This window comes from Pleurodeles waltl, chromosome 7 (assembly GCF_031143425.1).
Source record: "Pleurodeles waltl isolate 20211129_DDA chromosome 7, aPleWal1.hap1.20221129, whole genome shotgun sequence".
NCBI lineage: Eukaryota > Metazoa > Chordata > Amphibia > Caudata > Salamandridae > Pleurodeles > Pleurodeles waltl.
In genome coordinates this window covers 429,399,613-429,424,556 of record NC_090446.1, presented here as the reverse complement: position 1 = coordinate 429,424,556, position 24,944 = coordinate 429,399,613, and the positions used below count along the sequence as shown (strand labels likewise).

At 46.7% G+C, this 24,944-nt stretch overlaps 1 long non-coding RNA gene across 1 annotated transcript in view; it reads left to right on the top strand.

Annotated features, from left to right (window-relative positions):
- LOC138304144 (uncharacterized) overlaps positions 1-24,412 on the top strand; it is a 93,795-nt gene extending 69,383 nt beyond the window's left edge. The window contains exon 3 of the long non-coding RNA XR_011205505.1: positions 23,865-24,412. This is a non-coding gene — a long non-coding RNA (uncharacterized lncRNA). The remainder of the gene's footprint in view (positions 1-23,864) is intronic.
- Positions 24,413-24,944: the final 532 nt, after the last annotated feature.

The following is a 24,944-nucleotide window of genomic DNA, read 5'->3' as shown; positions in this document are numbered from 1 at the left end:
AAATGTCAAAATTGTGTTGAAAAATTGGGTTTTCTGATTCAAGTCTGCCTGTCCTGAAAGCTGGGAAGCTGGTGATTTTAGCACCGCAAACCCTTTGTTGATGCCATTTTTCAGGGAAAAACCACAAGCATTCTTCTGCAGCCCTTTCTCCCATTTTTAAAAAAAAAACAAATTTTCACTGTATTTTGGTTAATTTCTTGGTCTCCTCCAGGGGGACCCACAAAGTCTGGGTACCTCTAGAATCACTAGGATGTTGGAAAAAAAGGACGCAAATTTGGTGTGGGTAGCTTATGTGGACAAAAAGTTATGAGGGCCTAAGCGCGAACTGCCTGGAATAGGCAAAAATTGGTTGCCACCTGAGGGGGAAAGGCCTGGCAGCGAAGGGGTTAAAGTGGCTTCTTTGTTGCAATTTTGTTGCTGTTCCTGGACAGAGCCGCTGTCTTTGGGAGGTTCTTGGTCCTTCAGGTGCAGGTCAGTCCTCTGAGTCATCAGAGGTCACTGGTCCCACTGGATGCGTCACTGTGCAGGTTCTTTTAGTCTGGAGACAGGCCGGTAGGGATGGGGCCAAGTCAGTTGTCGTCTCTGGGGGGCTTTCAGGTCAGCAGTCCTCCTTCTTGTTGTAGGATGCAGGAATCAGATTTCCTGGGTTCAGGGTCGCCCCTAAATAGTAAATTTAGGGGTGTGTTTAGGTCAAGGAGGCAGTAGCTAATGGCTACTGTCCTTGAGGGTGGCTACACCCTCCTTGTGCATCTTCCCTGAGGGGAGGGGGGCACATCCCTATTCTTATTGGGGGAATCCTCCAAAATCAAGATGTAAGATTTCTAAAGACAGGGGCCAACTCAGCTCAGGGCACCTTAGGGGCTGTCCTGACTGGTAGGTGACTCCTCCTTGTTTTTCTCATGATCTCCTCCAGACTTGCCGCCAAAAGTGGGGGCTGTGTCCGGAGGGGCGGGCATCTCCACTAGCTGGGATGCCCTTGGGTGCTGTAACAACAGGCATGAGCCTTTGAGGCTCACCACCAGGTGTTACAGTTCCTGCAGGGGGAGGTGAGAAGCACCTCCACCCAGTGCAGGCTTTGTTCCTGGCCACAGAGTGACAAAGGCACTCACCCCATGTGGCCAGAAACTAGTCTGGTTGTGGCAGGCTGACAGAAACTGATCAGCCCAGCACTAGGAGTCGGACTGGTATTCAGGGGGCATTTCTGAGATGCCCTCTGGGGGTATTTTTCAATACATCCCACACTGGCATCAGTGTGGATTTATTGTGCTGAGAAGTTTGATACCAAACTTCCCAGATTTCACTGTATCCATTATGGAACTGTGGAGTTCGTAATTGACAGACTCCCAGACCATATACTCCTTATTGCTACCCTGCACTTACAATGTCTAAGGTTTGGCTTAGACACTGTAGGGGCATAGTGCTCATGCAACTATGCTCTCACCTGTGGTATAGTGCACCCTGCCTTAGGGTTGTAAGGCCTGCTACAGCGGTGACTTAGCTATGCCGCAGGCAGTGGGTTGAGGGTTTGGCACTCTGAGGGGAGTGTTATGTCGACTTAATCATTTTCTCCCCACCAGCACACAAGCTGTGAGGCAGTGTGCATGTGCTGAGTGAGGGGTGCCCAGGGTGGCATAATACATGCTGCAGCCCTTAGAGACCTTCCCTGGTACCAGGGGTACCATTTACAAGGGACTTATCTGTGTGCCAGGGCTGTGCCAATTCTGGGAACAAAGGTACAGTTTAGGAAAAGAACACTGGTGCTGGGGCCTGGTTAGCAGGGTCCCAGCACACTTTCAATCATAACTGGCATCAACAAAAGGCAAAAAGTTAGGGGGTAACCATGCCAAGGGAGGCATTTCCCTACACAACCCTCCCTCCCCCCAAATGGAAGAGGATGAGACTAACCTGTCCCAATAGAGTCTTCATTTTCTAAGTGGAAGAACCTGGAAAGGCCATCAGCATTGGCATGGGCAGTCCCAGGTCTGTGTTCAACAGCAAAGTCCATTCCCTGTACGGATATGGACCACCTCAACTGTTTAGGGGTTTCTCCTTTCCTTTGCATCAGCCATCTGAGAGGTCTGTGGTCAGTTTGAACTGTGAAGTGAGTACCAAGCAGGTATGGTCTCAACTGCTTCAGGGACCAAACCACAGCACAGGCCTCCCTCTCAATGTCACTCAAACACTGCTCCCTGGGGAGTAACCTCCTGCTAATAAAAGCAACAGGCTGGTCAAGGCCATCATCACTGGTTTAGGACAGGACTGCTCTTATCCCATGCTCAGAGGCATCAGTCTGTACAATGAACTGCTTTGAATAATCTGGAGCGTTCAGAACTGGTGCTGAACACATAGCTTCTTTCAGGGTGTCAAAGGTCTTTTGACAGTCCAAGGTCCAGTTAACTTTTCTGGGCAATTTCTTGGAGGTAAGTTCTGTGAGGGGTGTCACTATGGATCCATATCCCTTCACAAACCTCCTATAGTACCCATTCAAGCCAAGGGATGCCCTGACTTGAGTCTGGGTTTTTGGAGCGTCCCAGTCCAGAATAGTCTGGATCTTGGGTTGAAGTGGCTGAACTTGGCCTCCACCTATAAGGCATCCGAAGTAAACCACAGTACCCTGCCCTATCTGACATTTAGATGCCTTTATATAGAGGCCTGCTGCTTGCAGGGCCTCCAAAACCTTCTTCAGGTGGACCAGGTGATCCTGCCAGTTGGATCTAAAGACAGCAATATCATCTAGATAGGCTGCACTAAAGGACTCCAAGCCAGCAAGGACTTGATTCACCAACCTTTGGAAGGTGGCAGGGGCGTTCCTTAAGCCAAAGGGCATAACAGTAAACTGATAATGCCCATCAGGTGTAGAGAATGCTGTCTTTTCTTTTGCTTCAGGTGCCATTTTGATTTGCCAGTACCCTGCTGTCAAGTCAAAGGTACTTAAGAATTTGGCTGCACCTAATTTGTCAATGGGATCATATGACCTTGGGATGGGGTGAGCATCTGTCTTGGTAACAGAGTTGAGCCCTCTGTAGTCCACACAAAACCTCATCTCTCTCTTTCCATCTTTGGTGTGAGGTTTGGGGACCAAGACCACTGAGCTAGCCCAGGGACTGTCAGAGCGCTCTCACTCCCAACTCCAGCATCTTGTGGACTTCCACTTTGATGCTTTCTTTGACTTGGTCAGACTGTCTGAATATTTTGTTCTTGACAGACATGCTGTCTCCTGTGTCCACATCATGGGTACACAGGTGTGTCTGACAGGGGTCAAGGAAAATAGCTCAGCAAACAGTTGGAGGACCTTCCTGCAGTCAGCTTGCTATTGGCTAGAGAGGGTGTCTGAGTAGACAACTCCATCTACTGAGCCATCTTTAGGGTCAGTGGAGAGGAGCTCAGGGAGAGGTTCACTCTTTGCTTCCTGGTCCTCATCTGTAACCATTAACTTGTTTACATCTGCCCTGTCATGATAGAGTTTAAGGCAGTTAACATGGATCACCCTCTTGGTGATCCTCCTAGTGCCCAGGTCCACCAGGCAGGTGACCTGACTCTTCTTTTCTAGCACTGGGTAAGGGCCACTCCATTTGTCCTGAAGTGCCCTGGCTGAAACTCAACCATTGCAGCCTTTTGGTCATACCACAACATCTGGAGTTGTTGGCTGGCCTCAAGGTTTTTGCTTACCTTTTCCCTGTACTCTGCCATCCTAGAGCGGAGGCCTAGTACGTAGTCCACTATGTCTTGTATAGGCTCATGGAGAGGTCTCTCCCAGCCTTCTTTTACAAGTGCCTGTGGTCCCCTTACAGGATGGCCAAACAGAAGCTCAAAGGGGGAAAACCCTACTCCCTTCTGTGGCACCTCTCTGCAGGCGAAAAGCAGGCATGGCAAGAGGACATCCCATCTCCTTTTGAGTTTTTCAGGGAGCCCCATGATCACGCCCTTCAATGTCTCGTTAAACCTTTTTACAAGACCATTGGTTTGTGGATGGTATGGTGTGGTGAACTTGTATGTCACACCACACTCATTTCACATGTGTTTCAGGTAAGCTGAAATGAAGTTGGTACCTCTGTCAGAAACCACCTCCTTAGCAAATCCCACTCTGGTAAAAAAAATACATGTGAGTGCTTTAGCTACTGCAGGAGCAGTAGTGGACCTAAGGGGAATTGCCTCAGGGTACCTGGTAGCATGATCCACTACTACCAAGATATATTGGTTCCCTGATGCTGTGGGAGGTTCAAGTGGACCCACTATGTCCACTCCCACTCTCTCAAAGGGGACCCCCACCACTGGAAGTGGAATGAGGGGGGCCTTTGGATGGCCACCTGTCTTACCACTGGCTTGACATGTGACACAGGAGGTGCAAAACTCCTTAACCTTCTGGGACATATTGGGCCATTGGAAATGGTTGACTAATCTGTCCCAAGTCTTGGTTTGTCCCAAATGACCAGCAATGGGAATGTCATTGGTTAAGGTCAGAATGAACTCCCTAAACACCTGAGGCACTACCACTCTCCTAGTGGCACCAGGTTTTGGATTGCTTGCCTCAGTGTAAAGGAGTCCATCTTCCCAATAGTCCCTGTTGATTCCACTGACAGTTCCTTTTTCTTGCTCAGCTGCTTGCTGTCGTAGGCCTTCAAGAGAGGGACAGCTATTTTGTCCTTTACACAGCTGTTCCCTTGAGGGTCCCCCTGGGCCCAAGAGCTCAACCTGATAAGGTTCTAGCTCCATGGACTCAGTTCCTTCAGAGGATAGAACATCTTCCTTAGAAGAGAGGTTCTGTTTCTTGTGCTGTGTAGAAGCTGGTTCCCCAGTCTTCTTTCCTTTTCTCTTGGAAGGTTGGACCATTATTCCAGACTCCAACACTTCTTTTTCACCCTGAGCCCTGCTTTGTGCCCTTGTCTTGACACTCACCAGATAAGGGATACCCAGCACGGCTGCATGGGTCTTGAGCTCTACCTCAGCCCAAGCGGAGGACTACAGATGATTCCCTAGCAGACATTCTACTGGAATTGCAGAGGCGATTACCACCTGTTTCAGGCCAGTGACCCCTCCCCATTCTAAAGTTACCATTGCCATAGGATGGACTTTAGTTTGATTGTCAGCATTAGTGACTGGATATGTCTTTCCAGCCAGATACTGTCCCGGGGAAACTAGTTTGTCACCATAGTGACACTGGCACCTGTATCCCTCAGGTCTTCTACTCTAGTCCCATTTATCAAGAGCTGCTGCCTGTATTTGTGCATGATAGGCAGAAGGCAGCAAGTGTGGCTAAATCCACCCCACCCTCTGAGACTAATGTAGCTTCAGTGTGGACCCTGATTTGCTCTGGGCACACTGTTGATCCCACCTGGAGACTGGCTATTCAAGTACTAACTGGAGTAGTTGTTGTTGTGGGACTTTTCTTTGGACAGGCCTTGTCTCAAGTTTGGTGTCCATGCTGTCTACAGTTTTGACACCCGGCCTTCTTGGGATCAAAGTTTTTACCCTTATACCCATTTGTAGACTGTGAAGAGGCTCAGGCCCATCCGCCTGAGCAGCTTTTTGGGTCCCTGTAGAAGACTCTTTGTTTTTGTCCTTGGATGTCTCACCACCCTTCCCAGGGGAGGCTTTGTGACCCCTTTCCTTTGGTCACCCCCTGTGGAAGTCTTGGTCGCACTATTCTTGACCCAGTGGTCTGCCTTATTTCCCAATTCTTGGGGAGAAATTGGACCTAGGTCTACCAGATGGTGATGCAGTTTGTCATTGAAGCAATTACTTAACAGATGTTCTTTCATAAATTATACAGCCCATCATAATCACTTACTCCACTGCCAGTTATCCAACCTTCTAGTGTTTTGACTGAAAAGTCAACAAACTCAACCTAGGCCTGGCTTGAGGATTTTTGACCCCCCACCCCCGAACCTAATCCTGCACTCCTCAGTTGAGAATCCAAAGCCCTCAATCAGGGTAGCCTTCATGAGGTCATAGCATTTTGCATCTTTACCAGAGAGTGTGAGGAGTCTATCCCTACACTTTCCAGTGAACATTTCCCAAAGGAGAGCTCCCCAGTAAGATCTGCTTACTTTTCTGGTTGCACAAGCCCTCTCAAAAACGGTGCACCACTTGGTGATGTCATCACTATGTTCATAATTAGTTACAATCCCTTTGGGGATTTTTAGGATGTCAGTATTCTCTGGGAGCTAAACCCATCTCTTTTCTTTCCCTTTCTATGGCTAGGAGCTGCTTCTCCAAAGCCAATCTCTTGGCCATGCTGGCTAACAGGGTCTCCCCTGTGGAAGAACCAGGCTCTCTCTATGATTTGTGGAGTTAGGGTTCTGTGAGCCCAGTTCTCCCTAATTAGGGCAGGAGGGGAATTTCTTCCTCCTGTTCACTAATTTCCCCATCTGAAGGTGCATCCTCCACATCGGAGGGGTGGTCCCTTGTGAACTCTGGAAGAGCTCCTGGAGCTTTGCCTTGGTAGGGTTGGACCCCGTCTTTATCTTTTTTATCTTACAGAGAGACCTTAACTCTGACATCTCTAGATGCAGGTAAGGTGTGAGGTTGAGTTCCATCACTGTCTCTTCTGTTTGACTCATTAGATCTCTAAAAGTTGGGGATTTCTTTTTAAGAATCTAAAAACTACTTCTAGAACTTAAATCCAAACTTTTACAAACGTTTAAACTTTAAAAGAAATGCTAACAGGGACTTACACAAGGCCTTAGCAGGACTTTAAAAAATTTAGAAAAATAGTAAAATTGCAAAAATCTGTTTCTGATGACAATTTTTGGAATTTTAGTCATGTGATCAGGTATTAGCTGAGGAGTCCAGCAAATGCAAAGTCTTAGACCCAACCGCTGATCCACCAATGTAGAAAGCTGGCTCTGTATATACTATCTCAAAGTGAGAGATAGTGTGCACAGAGCCCAAGGGTTCCCCTTAGAGGTTGATAGTGGCGGAATTAGATAAATACTAATGCTATATTTTGTGGTAGTGTGGTCGAGCAGTAGGCTTATCAGAGGGTAGTGTTAAGCATTTGTTGTACATACATAGGCAATAAATGAGGAACACACACTCAAAGACTCAACTCCAGGCCAATAGTTTTTATATAGAAAAATATATTTTCTTTATTTTATAACCACAAGATTCATGATTTAAGGTAAGTACATAAAATGCAAGGTATTTCACACCGGTAAATATAGAACTTTGATTTAATACAGTAGTACACACAGTTTTGGTTAAAATGGCAATAAGCTATTTTAAAAGTGGACACTGCAAAAATCAACAGTTCCTGGGGGAGGTATGTTTGGTTAGTTTTCTCAGGTAAGTAAAGCACTTACACAGTCAGTCTCCTGGGCATAGGCAGCCCACCGTTGGGGGTTCAAGGCAACCCCAAAGCCACTGCACCAGCAACACAGGGCCGGTCAGGTGCAGAGGTTAAAGGAGGACCCAAAACAAATAGGCGCCTATGAAGAACAGGGGTGCTCCGGTTCCAGTCTACTAGCAAGTAAGTAGCCGCGTCCTCGGGGAGAAGACATGGGGTGTTTTGTGGAGCACTGAGGGGGACACACACAAGCACACAAAACACACCCTCAGCGGCACAGGGGCGGCTGGGTGCAGTGTGTAAAGTAGGCGTCGGGTTTGCTATTAAAAGCAATGGAGGGATCCGGGGGTCACTCTGGCAATGCAGGCAGGGCACAGGGGAGCTTCTTGGGCCAGCTACCAGACTTCATTGGTATGTACCTAAGAGAAATCTGAGGTCTTCTCAAGCTTATCGGATACAGGTCCCTCGAACTTTTAAAGCTAAATGTGGGGATAAAGCCTTTACTGTGGCTGCTGCCAGAAGGTGGAACTTGCTCCCTTTGCACATAAGGCAAGAATCCTGTTTGTTGAAATTTAGGAAATTGGTAAAAACTTGGATCTTCCCTCGTTAAAATCTTTTCCTGGTGGTTTATGACCTGTGTTTGGTTTTTCTTTTTCTCTGTCCTCTCTCTTCTGTTTATTCTGTATCTTATAATTCTTTTTATTCTCTGGTTAGTGCCCTTCACTGTGTCTCCTTTTTTCTTATGTGCTCTCCTCCTAGCGCTTCGATGCTCTATTGAGTAGGAATGCTCTTTATAAATCTCGGCATACATACATACATACCGACTGGGCTAGGATGAGGGCCGCCTGCTGGTCACTCCTGCACTGGTAGGAGGTTCCTCTTGGTCCTGGGGGCTGCGGGTGCAGTGCTGGGTCCAGGCGTCTGGTTCTTTGTTACCAGGCAGTCGCGGTCAGGGGGAGCCTCTGGATCCTCTATGCAGGCGTCGCCTTGGGGGTGCAGGGAGGTTGACTCAGTGTCCATGTCGTTGGAGTGGCCTGGGAGTCCTCTCTGTGGTGTTTGTTGTTCTGGACTTGAGCAGGGGTGTCGAGTGCGAGTTTGAGTCTCTTTAAAGTTGCTTCTTTGTTGCAATTTTGTTGCTATTTCTGGACAGAGCTGCTGTCCTCGGGAGGTTCTTGGTCCTTCAGGTGCAGGTCAGTCCTCTGAGTCCTCAGAGGTCGCTGGTCCTGGTGGATGTGTCGCTGTGCAGGTTCTTAGAGTCAGGAGACAGGCCGGTAGGGCTGGGGCCAAGTCAGTTGTCGTCTCTGCGGGGCTTTCAGGTCAGCAGCCCTTCTTGTTGTAGGTTGCAGGAATCTGATTTCCTGGGTTCAGGGTTGCCCCTAAGTACAAAATGTAGGGGTGTGTTTAGATCCTTGAGGGTGGCTACACCCTCCTTGTGCCTCCTCCCTGAGGGGAGGGGGCACATCCCTATTCCTACTGGGGGAATCCTCCAGAACCAAGATGGAGGATTTCTAAAGGCAGGGATCACCTCAGCTCAGGGCACCTTAGGGGCTGTCCTGACTGGTAGGTGACTCCTCCTTGTTTTTCTCATTATCTCCTCCGGACTTGCTACCAAAAGTGGGGGCTGTGACCGGATGGGCGGGCACCTCCACTAGCTGGGATGCCCTGGGGTGCTGTAACAACAGGCATGAGCCTTTGAGGCTCACCCCCAGGTGTTACAGTTCCTGCAGGGGTAGGTGAGAAGCACCTCCACCCAGTGCGGGCTTTTTTCCTGGCCACAGAGTGACAAAGGCACTCATCTCATGTGGCCAGAAACTCGTCTGGTTGTGGCAGGCTGGCAGAAACTAGTCGGACTAGCACTAGGAGTCAGACCGGTATTCAGAGGGCATCTCTATGATGCCCTCTGGGGGTATTTTTCAATAAATCCCTCACTGGCATCAGTGTGGATTTATTGTGCTGAGAAGTTTGATACCAAACTTCCCAGATTTCAGTGTAGCCATTATGGAACTGTGGAGTTCATGTTTGACAGACTCCCAGACCATATATTCTTTATAGCTACCCTGCACTTACAATGTCTAAGGTTTGGCTTAGACACTGCAGGGGCACAGTGCTCATGCAACTATGCCCTCACCTGTGGTATAGTGCACCCTGCCTTAGGGCTGTAAGGCTTGCTAGAGGGGTGACTTAGCTATGCCATAGGCAGTGGGTTGAGGGCATGGCACTCTGAGGGGAGTGCGATGTCGGCTTAGTCATTTTCTCCCCACCAGCACACACAAGCTGTGAGGCAGTGTGCATGTGCTGAGTGAGGGGTCCCCAGGGTGGCATAATACATGCTGCAGCCCTTAGAGACCTTCTCTGGCCACAGGACCCTTGGTACCAGGGGTACCATTTACAAGGGACTTATCTTTGTGCCAGGGCTGTGCCAATTGTGGGAACAAAGATACAGTTTAGGGAAAGAACGCTGGTGCTGGGGCCTGGTTAGCAGGATCCCAGCACACTTTCAATCATAACTGGCATCAACAAAAGGCAAAAATGTAGGGGGTAACCATGCCAAGGGAGGCACCTCACTGCACTCCCCCACTACCAACAACAGAGCCACCGCCGGTGACCTCTCCTGTGAGAACCAGGTCCCGTTTCTCCTTCAAGACATCATTCCAGACATCACTCTAGACACTGTCAACGGGTTTGTCACACATCTACAGTTCCAAGTCGCTCACATCCTTGACTCTGTTATACCAGGTCTCGTTCTAGACACACCATAGAGACTTCCTTTTCTGGTACAAGGAGATAGGCTCCAACTCTCTCTGATTCTCCTCCACCACACATCTCCCCGGTAGATGACATGTCTAAATTCCAGGAAGTACTAGTTAGAGGCGCAAACAAGTTAAATATACCTCTATCTTTGCCAACACCTACAACATCTATCATCTTTGAAATCTTACAGCAGAGGTCAGCCTCACATCCCCTATTACCTGTCGTTCCAGGTCTGTTGCAACTGGCAATGGACCTGTTCTTGACACCATCATCCATCAAAGCTGCGCCTTCCAGGCTTCAGAAACAATAGAGACCTCCAGACCAATCAATCAATGAGGAATTTGTAAAGCGCACTACTCACCTGTGAGGGTCTCAAGGTGCTGAGGAGGAATGGGGGGGGGAGGGAAGAGGGGAGATGCTGCTACTGCTCGAACAGCCAGGTCTTGAGACATTTCCTGAAGGTAAGGAGGTCTTTGGTCTGATGCAGGTGGGTGGGAAGAGTGTTCCACGTTTTGGCGGCGAGGTGCGAGAATATTCTACCGCCGGTTGTAGTTCTGCGGGCGCGTGGGACAGTTGAGAGGTCAGCATAGTGGAGATGACGGGTCTAGGTGTAGGAGAGTCGTCTGTTGAAGTATTCTGGTCCGGTGTTGTGCAGTGCTTTGTGAGCGTGGGTGAGGATTTTAAAGGTGATTATCTTGTTGACTGGGAGCCAGTACAGGTTTTTCAGGTGGTCTGTGATGTGGCAATGGCGGGGGATGTCCAGGATGAGACGTACGGAGGTGTTCTGGATGCGTTGCAGCCTCTTCTGGAGTTTAACCATGATTCCTGTGTTGAGGGCATTGTCGTAGTCCAGCTTGCTGCTTACGAGGGCTTTGGTGACTGTTCTTCTGGTTTCGGTGGGTATCCATTTGTATATCTTTCGGAGCATGCAGAGGGTGTTGAAGCAGCAGGAGGAGGAGATGTTGTTGACTTGCTGGGTCATGGATAGTGAGGGGTCCAAGATGAATCCTCAGTTGGGTGCATGGTCGGTGGGAGTCGGATTGGTTCAGAGAGTGACAGGCCACCAGGAGTCATCCCATGCGGAGGGTGTGGAGCCGAAGATGAGGACTTCCGTTTTGTCAGCATTAAGTTTGAGGCAGCTGCTCTTCATCCATTTGGCAATGGCCTTCATTCCTTCGTGGAGGTAGGTCTTGGCAGAGTCCGTGGTGAGGGAGAGGATCAGGTGGGTGTCGTCGTCGGCCAAGATCTGGCCTTTCTACGTTCTGACCCAACACCAGACTCGGTGGTGGTAGTAGCCATGGGAAAACAGCATGCCACAGCTCCCAAGTCTACAGTGGCACCAGATGAAGAGAGCCGTAAACCCGACTCGGTAGGACGAAAAGTTAGCAACACAGCGGCAGCATCAATGAAAGCAGCAAGCGCCACAGCCTTGTTAGGTCGTTCTGACAGAGCCCTATGGGAGTCTCTACAACAATTTATTGAACATCTCCCCATAGAGAAAGAGAGGACTTTAAAGAAATTCTAAATGAAGGCCTAATGCTATCAAATCAGATCATTAGCGCAGCAGCAGACTCCTCTCCATTAGCAGCACATGAGTACTGCCGTGGAGTTTTACTCCGACATTCATGGCTTCGCCTCACCTCTTTAAAACCAGAATCTCAACAGAGGGTTCTCAATTTACCTTTCTGTAGCACCACCCTTTTCGTTTCTCATACAGATAACGAAATGGCAAGTATGAAAGCAGAATTAGTCATTAAAAGCTGTTGGTTTACAAAAACCTAAAGATTCAAGATCTTTCACGCCTTTCCAGCGCCACAGTTCATCATAGAGGATTCAAGCCCCTCGTTGGTACCAGGGTCGCCAGCAGAATGGTGCCCAGTCCTCACACTATCAGAGGTCCTGCCAGCCTTGTGAAAAAAAGCAGGCTAGAGGAAGATCGAGTCAGCGACCTCCTCAGGGAGGCAAGCAGCCATCAAAAACAAAACTCTGAATCATCTCTTCCCCCACTTCCGTTACCCACTCTGGTAGAGGGAAGTGTTTAACATTACCTGGCAGAGTGGCAAAACATCACGCAAGACGCATGGGTTCTCAATATTGTTCATAATGGATACTTTCTTAGGTTTTCTGCTCCCCCATCATCCATTCCGCTGTAACCTTCCAATTTCTACATTCCTCAGCTAAAAGCAGAAGTGAATGTCTTATTACAGAAGCAGGCAGTGGAGCTCATCCCGCATCATCAACGAGGGACCTGGATTTCCTCCAGATATTTTTTAATCAAGAAGACAGACAAGAACGAATTCAGACCCATTCTCGATCTCAAACTGGCCAACAAATGGATTTGTCGAGAAAACTTCAGAATGCTGGCTTGACACCAGATCTACCCTCTACTACACTAAGGAGACTGGCTTTGCTCCATCAACCACTAAGATGCATATTTTCATATTCCAGTGGTCAGAAAACATAAAAAATTCTTGATGTTTTTGTGGGGCACAATCATTATCAGTACGAAGTGCTTCTGTTTGGTCTAAAGTCAGCACCCAGAACCTTTTCCAAATGCATGGCAGTAGTGGTGGCCCACCTTCGAAAGCACAAAGTATTTGTCTACCCCTACCTAGACAATTAAGTAATCAAAGCATCCACGTTCCAAGAAGCACAACTCCACTACAGTTGGACTTGCGATCTACTACATTGGTTGGGATTTCAAATAAACCATGCAAAATCAATCCGTGACCCAGTGCAAACAATTATTTACCTGGGAGCATTCATCGATACCCACAGAGCAAATGTGTATCCTTCAGAGGGAAAACGTTTATCAACCCTTCGGAAGTCTCAAGCTCTCATGAGAACGTCTCATCCAACGGTATACTCCTGCCTTGGCTCGATGGCGTCCTGCATATTCCTCACACCGAATGCTCGTCTTCATATGAGACCTTTACAGGAGTGCCTCTATGACCAATGGGACCAGTTGACAGGCAACTGTGACAATAGGATTCAGTTGTCCCAGCATGCAAAACGGTCCCTGAAATGGTGGTGCTCTCCAACCAACATTCTATGAGGAACACCATTCCATCAGGAGATTCCTCCTCAAACTTTGTCACGGAGGCCTCACTTCTGGGATGGGGAGCCCACATGGACCACCTTCAATATCAGGGCAAGGGGTCCCAGAGAGAATCTACATATCACATCAGCCTCCTAGAACTGCGTGCAGTTCATCTGGCGCTGAAAGCAGTCCGTCCACAGTTCAACTCCAACTCCCTGCTTGTACAGACAGACAATGTGACAATCATGTACTACCTCAACAAGCAGGGAGGAACGAGGTCCAGACCCTTGTCACATGAAGCCCAGACAATTTTAAGATGTTTTCTGGTCAGGAACTTGTCAATAACTGCCACTGACCTCCTAGGAGTGCAAAATACCCAAGCTGATTTTCTCAGCAGACTCCTTCAGGAAAATCACAAATGGGTTCTAAGGGACGAAGTCGTTCAAAACGTATTCCAGCAGTGGGGAACTCCAGACATTGACCTTTTTGCAACCGCAGAAATCTCCAAAGGCCTAAAGTTCACATCAAGGTACTTCCAGCCAGGGACTCTGGGGAATGCCCAATGGATCAACAGGCCCAGCAGATTTCTCTACGCTTTTCTGCCAATTCCCCTAATTCCAGCAGTCCTCATCAAGCTATCTCAAACGGGAGCCAAGAAGATACTAATAGCTCCGGAGTGGCCACGTCAGTGGTGGTACATGGACCTTCTTCACCGGTCCATCCATCCACATCTCAAGCTGCGATCCAGACCGGCTCTACTGACAAAATTGGGAGGTCAGATCGTGCATCCCAGTCTCTCCTCTTTGAATTTGGCAGCATGGCTCATGAGCTAGTGCAGTATGGACAATTGAGTCTTCCACAAGACTGCATGGTCTTTCTTAAAAAAGCAAAGCAACCTTCCAAACCAGCTGCATATGCCTTCAAATGGAAGAGATTCTGCATATGGTGTTCATCTAAAAAGAAAGATCCTACCACCTGCCAAGAATATGTAATTCTTCCATATCTACTCCATTTGGCACAATCTGACTTGCCATTATCTTCTATAAATGTCCACATGGCGGCTCTTGATGCATGAAGAAAATGTCCTTTACAAACCTCTTTTTTCAAAATCCCAGTCATCAAGGATTTTTTAGAGGGTTTGAAAAGGGTGTTTCCTCCCTTCAAGCATCTTTCCCCTTCATGGGAGTTAAATGTAGTTCTCTTGTGCCTTATGCAAGATCCCTTTGAACCTATACATAAGGCCTCTCACCAACCCTTATCTTGGAAAACAGCTTTCCTGGTGACCATTACATCTGCCTGCAGAGTTAGTGAAATCCAGGCACTCTGTTCATACACATCATACACTGTGTTTCCTTTCAACAAAGTAGTCACAAGAACTCATCCAAAATTTTGGATTTCCGTGTCAATCAAACTATTTCCTTGCCTAGATTTTTTTTAGATCCTTCCACTCAAGCGGAAAGACCTCTCCATTACCTGGATGTGGAAGGAGTTCTTAAATTCTACCTCAACAAAACACAAAACATTCGCAAATCAGACCAATTGTTTATCATCTGCGGTCCTCTTCGGACAGGCTTAGCCACCTCTAAGCAGTCCATTCACTGATGGATAGTGTTGTGTATTTTATTATGCTATCAAAAAGCTAACAAAACACTACATACTAGACCAAAAGCACACTCTACTAGAGGGAAAGCAGCTACTACTGCTTTGCTGTGCAATATTCCTTTACCAGAGATTTGCAAAGTGGCAACCTGGAAGTCAGTTCAGACATTCACTAAACACTGCTGCCTAGATTCCAATGCTAGAGCAGACGCTCAAGTAGGGCAGGTTTCCCTCAGAAATGTATTTGCATGAAATTTTCCAGTTCATCCTCTGCCTCTTTCCCCTTTCTCCGTAGGAATGGGCTTGCTATTCTATTCAGTGCTTATGACTATACATGGAAATTCCCTGCGAGAGAAGGAACAGTTTCTTACCTGTAACTCCAGTTCTCTCGTAGGGGAATTTCCATGGTAAGTCATAAGCAATCCCCCCTCCTCCCCCAGATATAAACTGTACAAGTCTAACATTGTCTTCAAAAGAACTGAAGCAACTGCCACCATCTGAGTATGATGGGATGCTGGTGGTCTCTGAGTTTTTAAGGCACAGTCTCTTTTTTTAGCCATATAATGGCAACCTATGGGGCTACTCTGTGATTCTTTCCATCATCTCTATCATGCAAAATGGGTGTGTGAGAGATTAATTCTGTTAACAAATTATTCTCAAATTATTATGTGCTGGCCCTTGTCCTTATTTTAAAATGGAGAGTTCAGCCAGCGTAGCCTATATACATAGGCTGCATTATCTGCCCACTTCTTAAAAGACTTTGCAGGCCTTCCTGTAGAAAGGCGAAAACTTTCACTTAAAAAGATATCTTTAAAATGTGCTCTGGGGGTCCCCACACGTGGGCGGGACTATTCAGTGCTTATGACTTTTCATGAAAATTCCCCTACGCGAGAACTCTAGTTACAGGTAAGAAACCGTTCCATCTTTCTCAGCAAGCAGGACTTCTTGCTCAAGATGGCCACTCTTTTAGAAGCTGTTGCCTTTATCGTACGGAGTTGCCAACAGTCCTTTTTTGCTAAAAAAAAAAAATATATATTCTTGCAATCTAAATCTCCATCAAAGCTCTGATTACAGCTTCAGTACCATGAAGTCTTGGGTGATTGTGCATGTTACATCTCTCTACCCATGTGATGTTTTAATCATCCTAAGAGGAACCATTTAATGGAGAGCTCAGTGTACCCTTATAAAATAGTATATACCCTTTACACTTCTTTGTTTATAACTTAAAATACAATTTTCATCACAACAGTCAAAGATTTACCTCTGGAAGTGCTCATGGACACCTCAAAGCTGGAATTTGTTTGGTGTTAATATTACAATTTTACCATTTCAATTCAGTTCAGTTCTTTATTAGGTTACACTTGCCTAAACCATTGAAGTACAAACAATAAATAGATCAATTCAAAATAATACAAACTCAGAAACTAATTTATCCATGCATTCATATTTCAAATTTTCCAAGTCAGTTAAACGTTTCCTTTCTTGTAGAGCTTACAACATAAAGGACTCAACAGCATTGTAAACTAATGGATCAAGTACACACAAATATAAAAACACTAGTTTATAATTATTAACCTTTATCTTTATAAATATTGTTTTTAAAAATATTTTCTTATAGTCATATAACATTTACAAAATAAAACTAAGTACAATATTGATTGTAAAGATTTCCGGTCACGTGGACAATGGCACCTTTCTTTATTCCAAGAACCCGTTTAAAAGAATGGCACCACATGGTAGACTATGCATAAGCTAAACAAAAGCGTATTAGAATATGTGTATGATATGGTTCTTACATTAAAAGGATAAGGTTGAATTCTCTCCATTTAGAGCAAAGAGTAATATTCCCTGATTGTTCTTTTATATGACTCTGCTAATACTCCCTTATGTTCTCTAAAATCAATGAGGAAGGACTTTAATATGATTTTTTAATAATGGGCTTCTGCCTCTAGTTTTGTAAAAGTTCCAACAATCCCAATTAATGAAACACTCCTTTAATATCAGAAAGGGAAAGGTTTTTAAAGGAATAATCTAGAGCAAAACAATCTTTTCATATAGCCATAGTAAACAAAGTCTCTGGTTTAGTCCAGACAGCATGACAGAGGAGAGGAGAGGTTGTGACCATGAATCCTTTGTAGGGGCCATTTTGTCCCAAGAAAGGGCCCGTTTATAGGTTTCCAAAATTAAATTGTCATTACTTATAGATGTTTGCATTGGATTAGATGAAGTCTCATTCTGTAGTTGTTTCTTTCTGGTTGCTAAGGCAAGTTTGTATCTTAGCCCGAGCTGTTGAATTTCTGTTCTATTCCTTCATTTTGTATTTAAGGCTTCTTTTAAATTCCTACAGGCAAAGCTACAAGTTCTGTCAAACCAGCCCTTATGTGGTTGTTGTTACCCCGTATGGGTTTATCAGTAGGGATCAATTTTTTTTTAGAAAAGTTTTCATGGGCTTACTTATGAGATCCTACTCTGTTGCCTGGTCCAAACAAGTCAAAATGTCACGTTTACAGCTTGTGACTACAGATGCTGAAACCAATAAAGTTTATACTATACATATTTAATCTGACTTCATTCTGTCTTTCTGCCACTGTATTCACGAATCAAGTATTAATAGGCTGATGCTGTAGTTGCATCAATGGATTATGATCGCTGATGGGGTTTAACACTACACTGAAATTAGAAATCGTTATTAGAGGGTTACATGAGGTTGCTATGTGACCCTTCATGCTCATGGCACCCCTTTCTATAAAAGCCAGTGGTAGATTTTAACATACAGTTATGACATGGATTAAGTATTTGTATATTATATTTGGTGAGTAAAATGTGTAGGGCATCTGCATAGGAATTATGTCACAAGTTGACCTGGCTCTCTTGCTATGTGCATTCACTATCCTGCATACCTTCTAAGCATGACGGGGCCATCTCCATATTGTTAAAACGTTATAATTAATAAATCAGGACTACCATCTAAAGTTAGCAAGACACATTGATAATAAGGGGAGTCAATAAGTGTCTATAAACCTTAGCTGGGAGTAAGATTGAAACCAAAGTGGCAATTCTGCCCTTTGTCCGACCCACAGCTGGGGGGGGGTAGGTAGAGTAATCATGGATAAGCAAACATTAATATGAATTGTATCTGTTAGTCATGTTTCATGAAAACAGACAATCTGTACAGATACAATATGTCTGCCAGTCAATTGACTTTGATTTGCCCATGATTTCTGGTTTATTCCATGAAACTTCAATAACATTGGTCATTGCCAGAATTAATGAAGCCCTTGGACAAGAAACCACACAATGTAAGATAGGGGAGTTTTGTTTCCTAGAAGAACTAATGTCGATGACTGTAAAAAAAAACAGCATCCTTTGTTTGTGTAGCCAAGAGTCATTCAATATCGCCTAGCAATTCCAAAGAAGCAAACCAGTTGAGCATGTCAACACCCTCGCTAGGCTTTATATACTTCGCCTATCCCTTGATGAGATTGATTTAATGATTTGCAAGGTATTGTTTTGGTTGGTAAAAGAAACACGGGCAAAGCTTCCTTTTTTAAAAGCATACACCTCTCAGTTGAGTGAGGGATCCAAAGACTTTATAACAAGTAGTTCACAAAACGAGGTGAATGAAAATGACCAACAAGGCAATCTCCCAGGGTATTTCTTTATTTTTAATTTCGCTACCCATTTTACTCTTCTCATCGTCAAGGCTTCATCCATTAAACAAAACCTGGATATTGCTAAGCCTTTGTGAAAACCAGGAACTACATTGTTTTAAAATTCTGTGGCAGGATCCCGGAGGGAAGGATTAGGCCTTATTTCTTAATTTATTAAAATAGCCGCTGCATTTACAAAACTGAACAGTGAGAAGAAACATGTTGAAAAATCGTGATTTCCCGTATCCCCAAGGGAAAGAGAAGTTGCAACAAAACAGTCTGTGACCAATCAGCCCCTGCCCTGCCGAATGTCTTGTATCACTCTCTTCTGGTAGTCCTCTTTCTTTGCTGCTCGCAGCTGTGACAGATAAGTATCAGGACTCCGGTCCCCTTTTCTTGCATGTTCTTTGCATTCCTTTGTGTTTCTTTGTTTTTGTGCCTATAACCAAGGCTTGTCCCTCGTTTGCTCAAGCGGCCACTGGAATGTTTTCCACTCCTTTCACGGCCGCTCCTTACAATTTCACTTTTCTTCCGTGGACATTGGGTCTGGGCGCGTGGAGGCTGCCCGCCCTTTGCTAGAGGGCGCGCACCCCTCTCACGTCTCCTGGGATACACTCTCTGTCTACAGCTGCGGGGCAGGGCACGTGTCAATTTCAGTTTGTCAGAAGCACCTCTGCCTGCTGAAGCAGCGTAAAGTGCCCCTCCAGCCTGAAGATTGAACACCTTCCTGGTAGGATGAACAGGACCTAAAAATCCTGTGGTGGGCAGACAGTACCCAGGCTGCCAGTATATTTGCGTACAGCCAATTTTCCTGAATTTGAGTGTGATTTGACTGCCTGAACCTATTGGGCCTTGTCAAGAAGGACTTTATCTCCTCTGTGGTGAGCCATACCTGCACATATTGCCTAGGGCTCGTCCAAGCCTTAAGGGCCAGTTGCTTGCCCTTTCATCTTTGATGCTTTTCCGGTCTGTGCCTTGTAGAGTCCATAATCTCTCTTCATAGCCCCCCGCTGAGGGCTCAAGCAGGCTATTTGCATTGCTGTGGACCCCCCCCCCCCAACTTAACCCTACTTACTCTTACCTGGCCAACACATTGGGCATATTTTTAAAAGCATCAGGTACCTTCCTTACAGACTCTATGGAAGAATATGGGGATTATTATGAGCTGGAGGAGATTGTCCAGTATTTTCCCATCACAGAGGAATTCTGCGACGCAGTAGATGCCTCCATAATTAAGGCAATCTCAAACGCAAAGGTTCCTCTGGAGAAGAGACTCATGTATATGGCACAGCAGTGCTTAAAACCCCTTGTGCCAAGGGAAGACCTTCCAGAGTCTTTAGGCCAAGAACCTCTGATGTTGGCCTCTCCCTCCCTTACTGAGAACCCGTGCAAACGCCTGCCAGATTCTGGAGTGGACCAGATGCTTTTCCCAGGTTAAAAAATGCGTTCCTAGGGTCAAAGCCCCTTCACTCCCCCAGAATTGTCCAACCCATCTGGTTTCTCGCATCCCTGTGAGACGGATGCCATTTCTCCTGAAACTCCACCTTCCAATGATTCCCCTACCGGCTCGGACGGTGATTCGGACCTGGTCCTGGAGTACCTCCTCCAACCCATCCACTGAGCGACAGACCACCACAGCAGACCCGGCTGATGCCCAGCCAGACCTGCTGGATCCAGAGGAATTGGTACACCCCCGTTCCTCAGAGTGGACCCTTGGGGACAAGGTAGCCAGGTATGTAGCTGGTAGGCTACAGAAACCTCTTGACCAGGAGGTGAGAAACCGCCTGTGGGCGGAGTGCCCCCACCCCTCGTTGGATGGGAAAGTGCCCGTCACACCTGTGATAGATGCGCGTATGGCCACTTTTCTAGCCAAGTACATTAAAGACCCTAAGAAGAGTATCTACCGCTGTACATCACAGGGCCTCTAGTGAAGATCTTTGACATGGTGGAGGATGCCAAAGCGTCCGGGCCCTTATTCCCCCTGACGTCTTGTCCAGCTGGACCCAAGGGCTGTCATATTCCTTGGCAACACCAACTGCGCTATCTCCACAGAGAGGCGTAAGTCTCAGTTGATTGAAATTGATCCGAAGCTCTGAGAATAAGCAACTTAGGAGGCAGGCTAGGTTGCATAGGGGGTCTCTTTGGCGACCTGTTTATCTAGGAGCTTGGAAAATTTGTGTCAATATTTAATTCTCTCAACAAGGCCCAATCCACTGTTAACTGCATTTTCAATGTGTGTGTTTTCTCCGGGGCTGGATGTGATAGAGGGCCCTCGGCTGGCCGATCCAACGTCTGTGATAGTGCAGCCTTCCCAGCGAGGTCAGTGGCAGAACCCCTCATGATTTGGGGTATTCTACTCCACCAGAGGACGGATGTGCCACAGAAGCCACTGAAGTGGATCCCGTGGCAGAGAACCCAACCCCAGTTCCTTCAGTGAGTTCTTTAATATCGTGCAGTCGATTGGTGGGTCGACCAGCTCAGTTTGCACAGTTTGCAGGCCCGCACATCGGAGGCCTGGGTGCTCCAAACAGTGTAGAGGTTGCACGTAAAGTTCTGTGGGTCCCCTTTCCAAACCATCTCTCCCCTCCCTATCCCTTTTTCTGGGGGGGAGGACCTCGTTATTCAGTGGGAGGTTAGAAGCTCTTGGAAAAGGGGGCAAAATGCCCTTCCAAGCCTCACCCCTCGAGGTTTGTCAGCAATCTGTTTTTGGTCCAGAAGCAAGATGGAGGTCAGAGCCTGGTGATCAACCTTTTGGACTTGAACGAGTGGCTGGTATTCCACCACTTCAAGATGGAGGCATTCACCTCCTTTGTGACCTCCTCTGCCCCAACGACTGGATGGTACGGTTGTATGTGAAGGGCGCTTGCTTACCTCACTGTCCGCATATTTCAGCCGCATCCTTGGTTTCTCCAATTCCTGTGGCAGGTACAAACTTTAGAGTTCACCTCTGCCGTTCGGCCTATCCCTAGCCCGTGGTGTTTCACCAAAGTTCTGAAACCGGTGACAGAACATTTGTGGGCGTCTGGGATTTGCATGATAGTATACCTGGACAACATGCTGTTGATGGATGAAAGCCCACACTCTTTGTCCCGCTACCCTCAAATGGCAATGGACCTGCTCCAGTCTCTGGTCTTTGTCATCAGCCAGACGAAGTCAAGTCTGGTTCATTCTCGCTCAACCACCTTTCTGGGCTTTGTGATCGATTCAGTGGCATCCACGCTCAGCCTTCCCTCGAGCATTATTGGCAAAAATTCAACACGAGGTGAGGAGGGCCCGGGCAAAACCAAGTACCTCCCTCTGCCAGATTGCAGGGTGGTAGGCCTGCTGTCCTTCTCGAACCAGGCCATTTTACTAGGTCCTCTCCACTTTCAGGCCTTGCAGCGTTTGAAGACATCTTACCTGTAACACGGCCTGACGAACTTCCAGCACGTTCCCTTGTCGGACGGGGCCAAAGAGGAGTTCCAGTGGTGGCTCTCCCATATGGAGGCGTGAAACGGCCGGGCCATCTTCGGGTCACAACCGGACCGCGTCATCGAGTACGATGCCAGCAGCTCTGACTGGGGTGCCTGCAAAAGAGAATTCACCACTGGTGGAGGATGATCTGCCACAGAACAATCCCTGCATATCAATAGTCTGGAGCTGTTGGCGGGCTCCTTTGCAGTCACATGACTGCTGAAAATGGACAATGTAGCTGTGGTCCGCTACTTCAGTCATCTAGGAGGTACACAATCAAAGGCCCTCTCAGATCTGGTGAAAAACCTTTGTCAGTACTGCCTAGACCACCATGTCTCGGTGACAGCTGAGTATCTCCTGGGGACCACGAACCAGGTGGCTGACTGGCAATCTCGCCATCTTAGGGATTCCACCCTTTGGAATCTTTTTCTGCCAATTCTTCAAACCATTTCCTCCCTTTGAGGACCATTCATGATCAAATTGCTTACATCTGGCCTGGACCATCAACTTCCCCAGTAACTCAGCTGGAGACCGAACCCGGAAGCAGTGGCAACCAATGCCTTTCTCCAGGATTGAGCGGTGGACCAGGGTTACTCCTTTCCCCCATTCTCCATGATCATGCGAGTGACAGAGAAGGTGCACCAGCAGAAGGTGGAGTTGGTGGTGATCACCCTGGTGTGGAAGTCGCAAGTGTGGTTTCCAGTGCTGATGGAACTTTCTTGGGCTTCTCCAATCCATCTACACCAGTATCCCTTTCATCTGAGCAACGCCTCAGGGAATCCTCACCGTCTGGTGACGTACAGCAGCCTCCAGTTTATGGCGTGGAGGATTACAGGTCATGAGGGCAAGTCCCTGGCCTTTCAAGAGATGCGTCAGACCTCCTCTCTCGAGCTTGGGCATACGGTACGGTCAAGAGGTATCGTTCGGCCTCGTCTCAGTGGATAGGTTGGTGCCTGTAAAGGAGTCTGGATCTCATGGGGGCAGATGATGTCCATGTTCTGAACTTCCTGGCCTCTTTGGCAGAAGCGGGAATGGCTTACAGGTCAATTAATACCTTCAGATTCACAATCTTGGGAGGTCACACCGTAATTGCAGGTGCCCCAGTAGGTGAACATCCCTTGGTGAAGAAGTTAAGGGGTATTCGTCTACCCATTCCTCTGGAACCTAGGTATTTGCTTCTTTGGGACATGAACAAGGTTCTAAACCTGTTGCTTTCATGGCCAAGTAACAAATACCTGTCTCGCAAACAGTTTTCAGCCAAGTTAGCTATCCTATTGTGTCTTATCTCCTATAGGAGGGTGTCGAATGGCAGGGCCCTGGATATCACTGGCCGATCCTTTACCCAGGACGGGGTTACTTTTCACATATCTATGCTGACAAAATGTAATTCCCAGGAAATTACCTATTCGCCCTTCCCGGAGGTGCCAAAAGTGTGTTTTGTGTGGTGCATTAAGGCTTACGAGACGATGACCTCAGAACTTAGACCCCACAGGGAGAGACAATTGCTAATTGTGCTAAGGAAACTTTTCCGGGCAGTCTCTTGCCAAACCATTGAAAGGTGGGTGCGGTGGATCATGTTAGAAGCAGGGATCGATACCAGTGTCTTTGGATCACACTCTGCTCGCAGAACAATGAACTTGAAATCGTTTGCATTGGAAGCCCTCTTGAAGGATATTTGGAATACAGGGGACTGGTCTTAAAATTCAAACTTTAAGAGGTTTTATTTTAAATCAGTCACCTCTATTGTGGCTTTAGTGGTGGATAAGCTTTAAAGAAGAAGTAATCCTCGCCTCTAGGTCCTGCCATAGCATGAAAAATTTCTTACCTATCATAACGGAAAGTTTCAATTCTATTAAGGACTCGGAGGCAAGGATTAGCCCACCCTAAGATGAAGACTGACCCTCCCAGGTGACTAGATCCACTTATCTAAGTAAGTAAGGTATTTTCTCGCATTGTTTGATATTTGTTATGAGGTGGTAAATCTAGCAAGTGTATCTTGTTTGCTCGGGCATTTTGATCAGTACTACAGTTCTTGTTGGAAAAAAAAAAGAGCTTCCCAGGTTAACCAATGCTCTCTAATTTATAGGAATGGAGTCCTCCAAACAGGAATGAAATTCTTCCACAGTCGGCTGGTCGCAGGAAGAAATAGGACTACCGGAGGGGAGCGACACAAGTCATTCAGCATAGCGGCGGCTGACTGGTCACAGACTGTTTCATTGCAACTTCTCTTTCCCTTGGGGATATGGGAAATTAAGTATTTTAGACATGTTTCTTCTCGCTGTTCAGTTTTGTAAATGTGGCTGGTATTGTAATAAATGAACAAAGAAGACATAATCCTTGAAGCTTTCCATTACTATAGCTATGACATTTTTAATTCCCACCCTGTCGGTGGCAACAAAGCTACAGTGGGGCCCACTCTTCAGAACTATCACATAAGGCATAGCCTCAGGGGTAAACGAAGAACAACAAGCGGCTGCAACTCTTAGCCTGTGTCTGGGTCAGAATGTATCTATTAAGCTCCCTCATAGACTTTTGAATTGGGAATGGTTGCTGTGCCAGCTGGATAGGCTCCCTCTCCTCTGAAGTGTCAGGCCTACGTGTGCAGGTTTGGGTATGGAATTCCTGGAGCTCCCTTCGTGGTGCAGCTTCCTTATTGTTATTCCTTATTGTTATTGCTAATGCATCATTTATATCTCCTAAATTTAAAGCCATTTCTTTGCAAACTCTGTTTAAAGGCATTTTTTAAATATGTGCTCCAGAGTCTGTTTAGACAATCCTAGAGACCACCAGTTACATTTACATGTAGGACATTGGCTAAAAAGGGGCATTTTTTGGTCTGGCATGACAGCGTTAACTGCATCAGATCATTTGAAATCAATAAATCATGATATTACTACATAAACAGTGGTATCAAAGCAGCTTTCATTATCCATTGCTTTCTGGAAGTATCATTCACATGTTGGACCCACCCATAGGACAACCATTCGGTGGTCTCATTGTCGGCATTGTGAGTGCTGCCATTTTTTGGCCTTCCTTTTTAGTCTGCATGGGAAATGTGCAACCAATGAGCTGAAGGGAGATTGCCTCTTTATTACTGATCTGTGCAGCAAAGGTGAAGCTTGCAACACTTCTGTTGCACCAAACATCTGAAGACCACACCACTTCC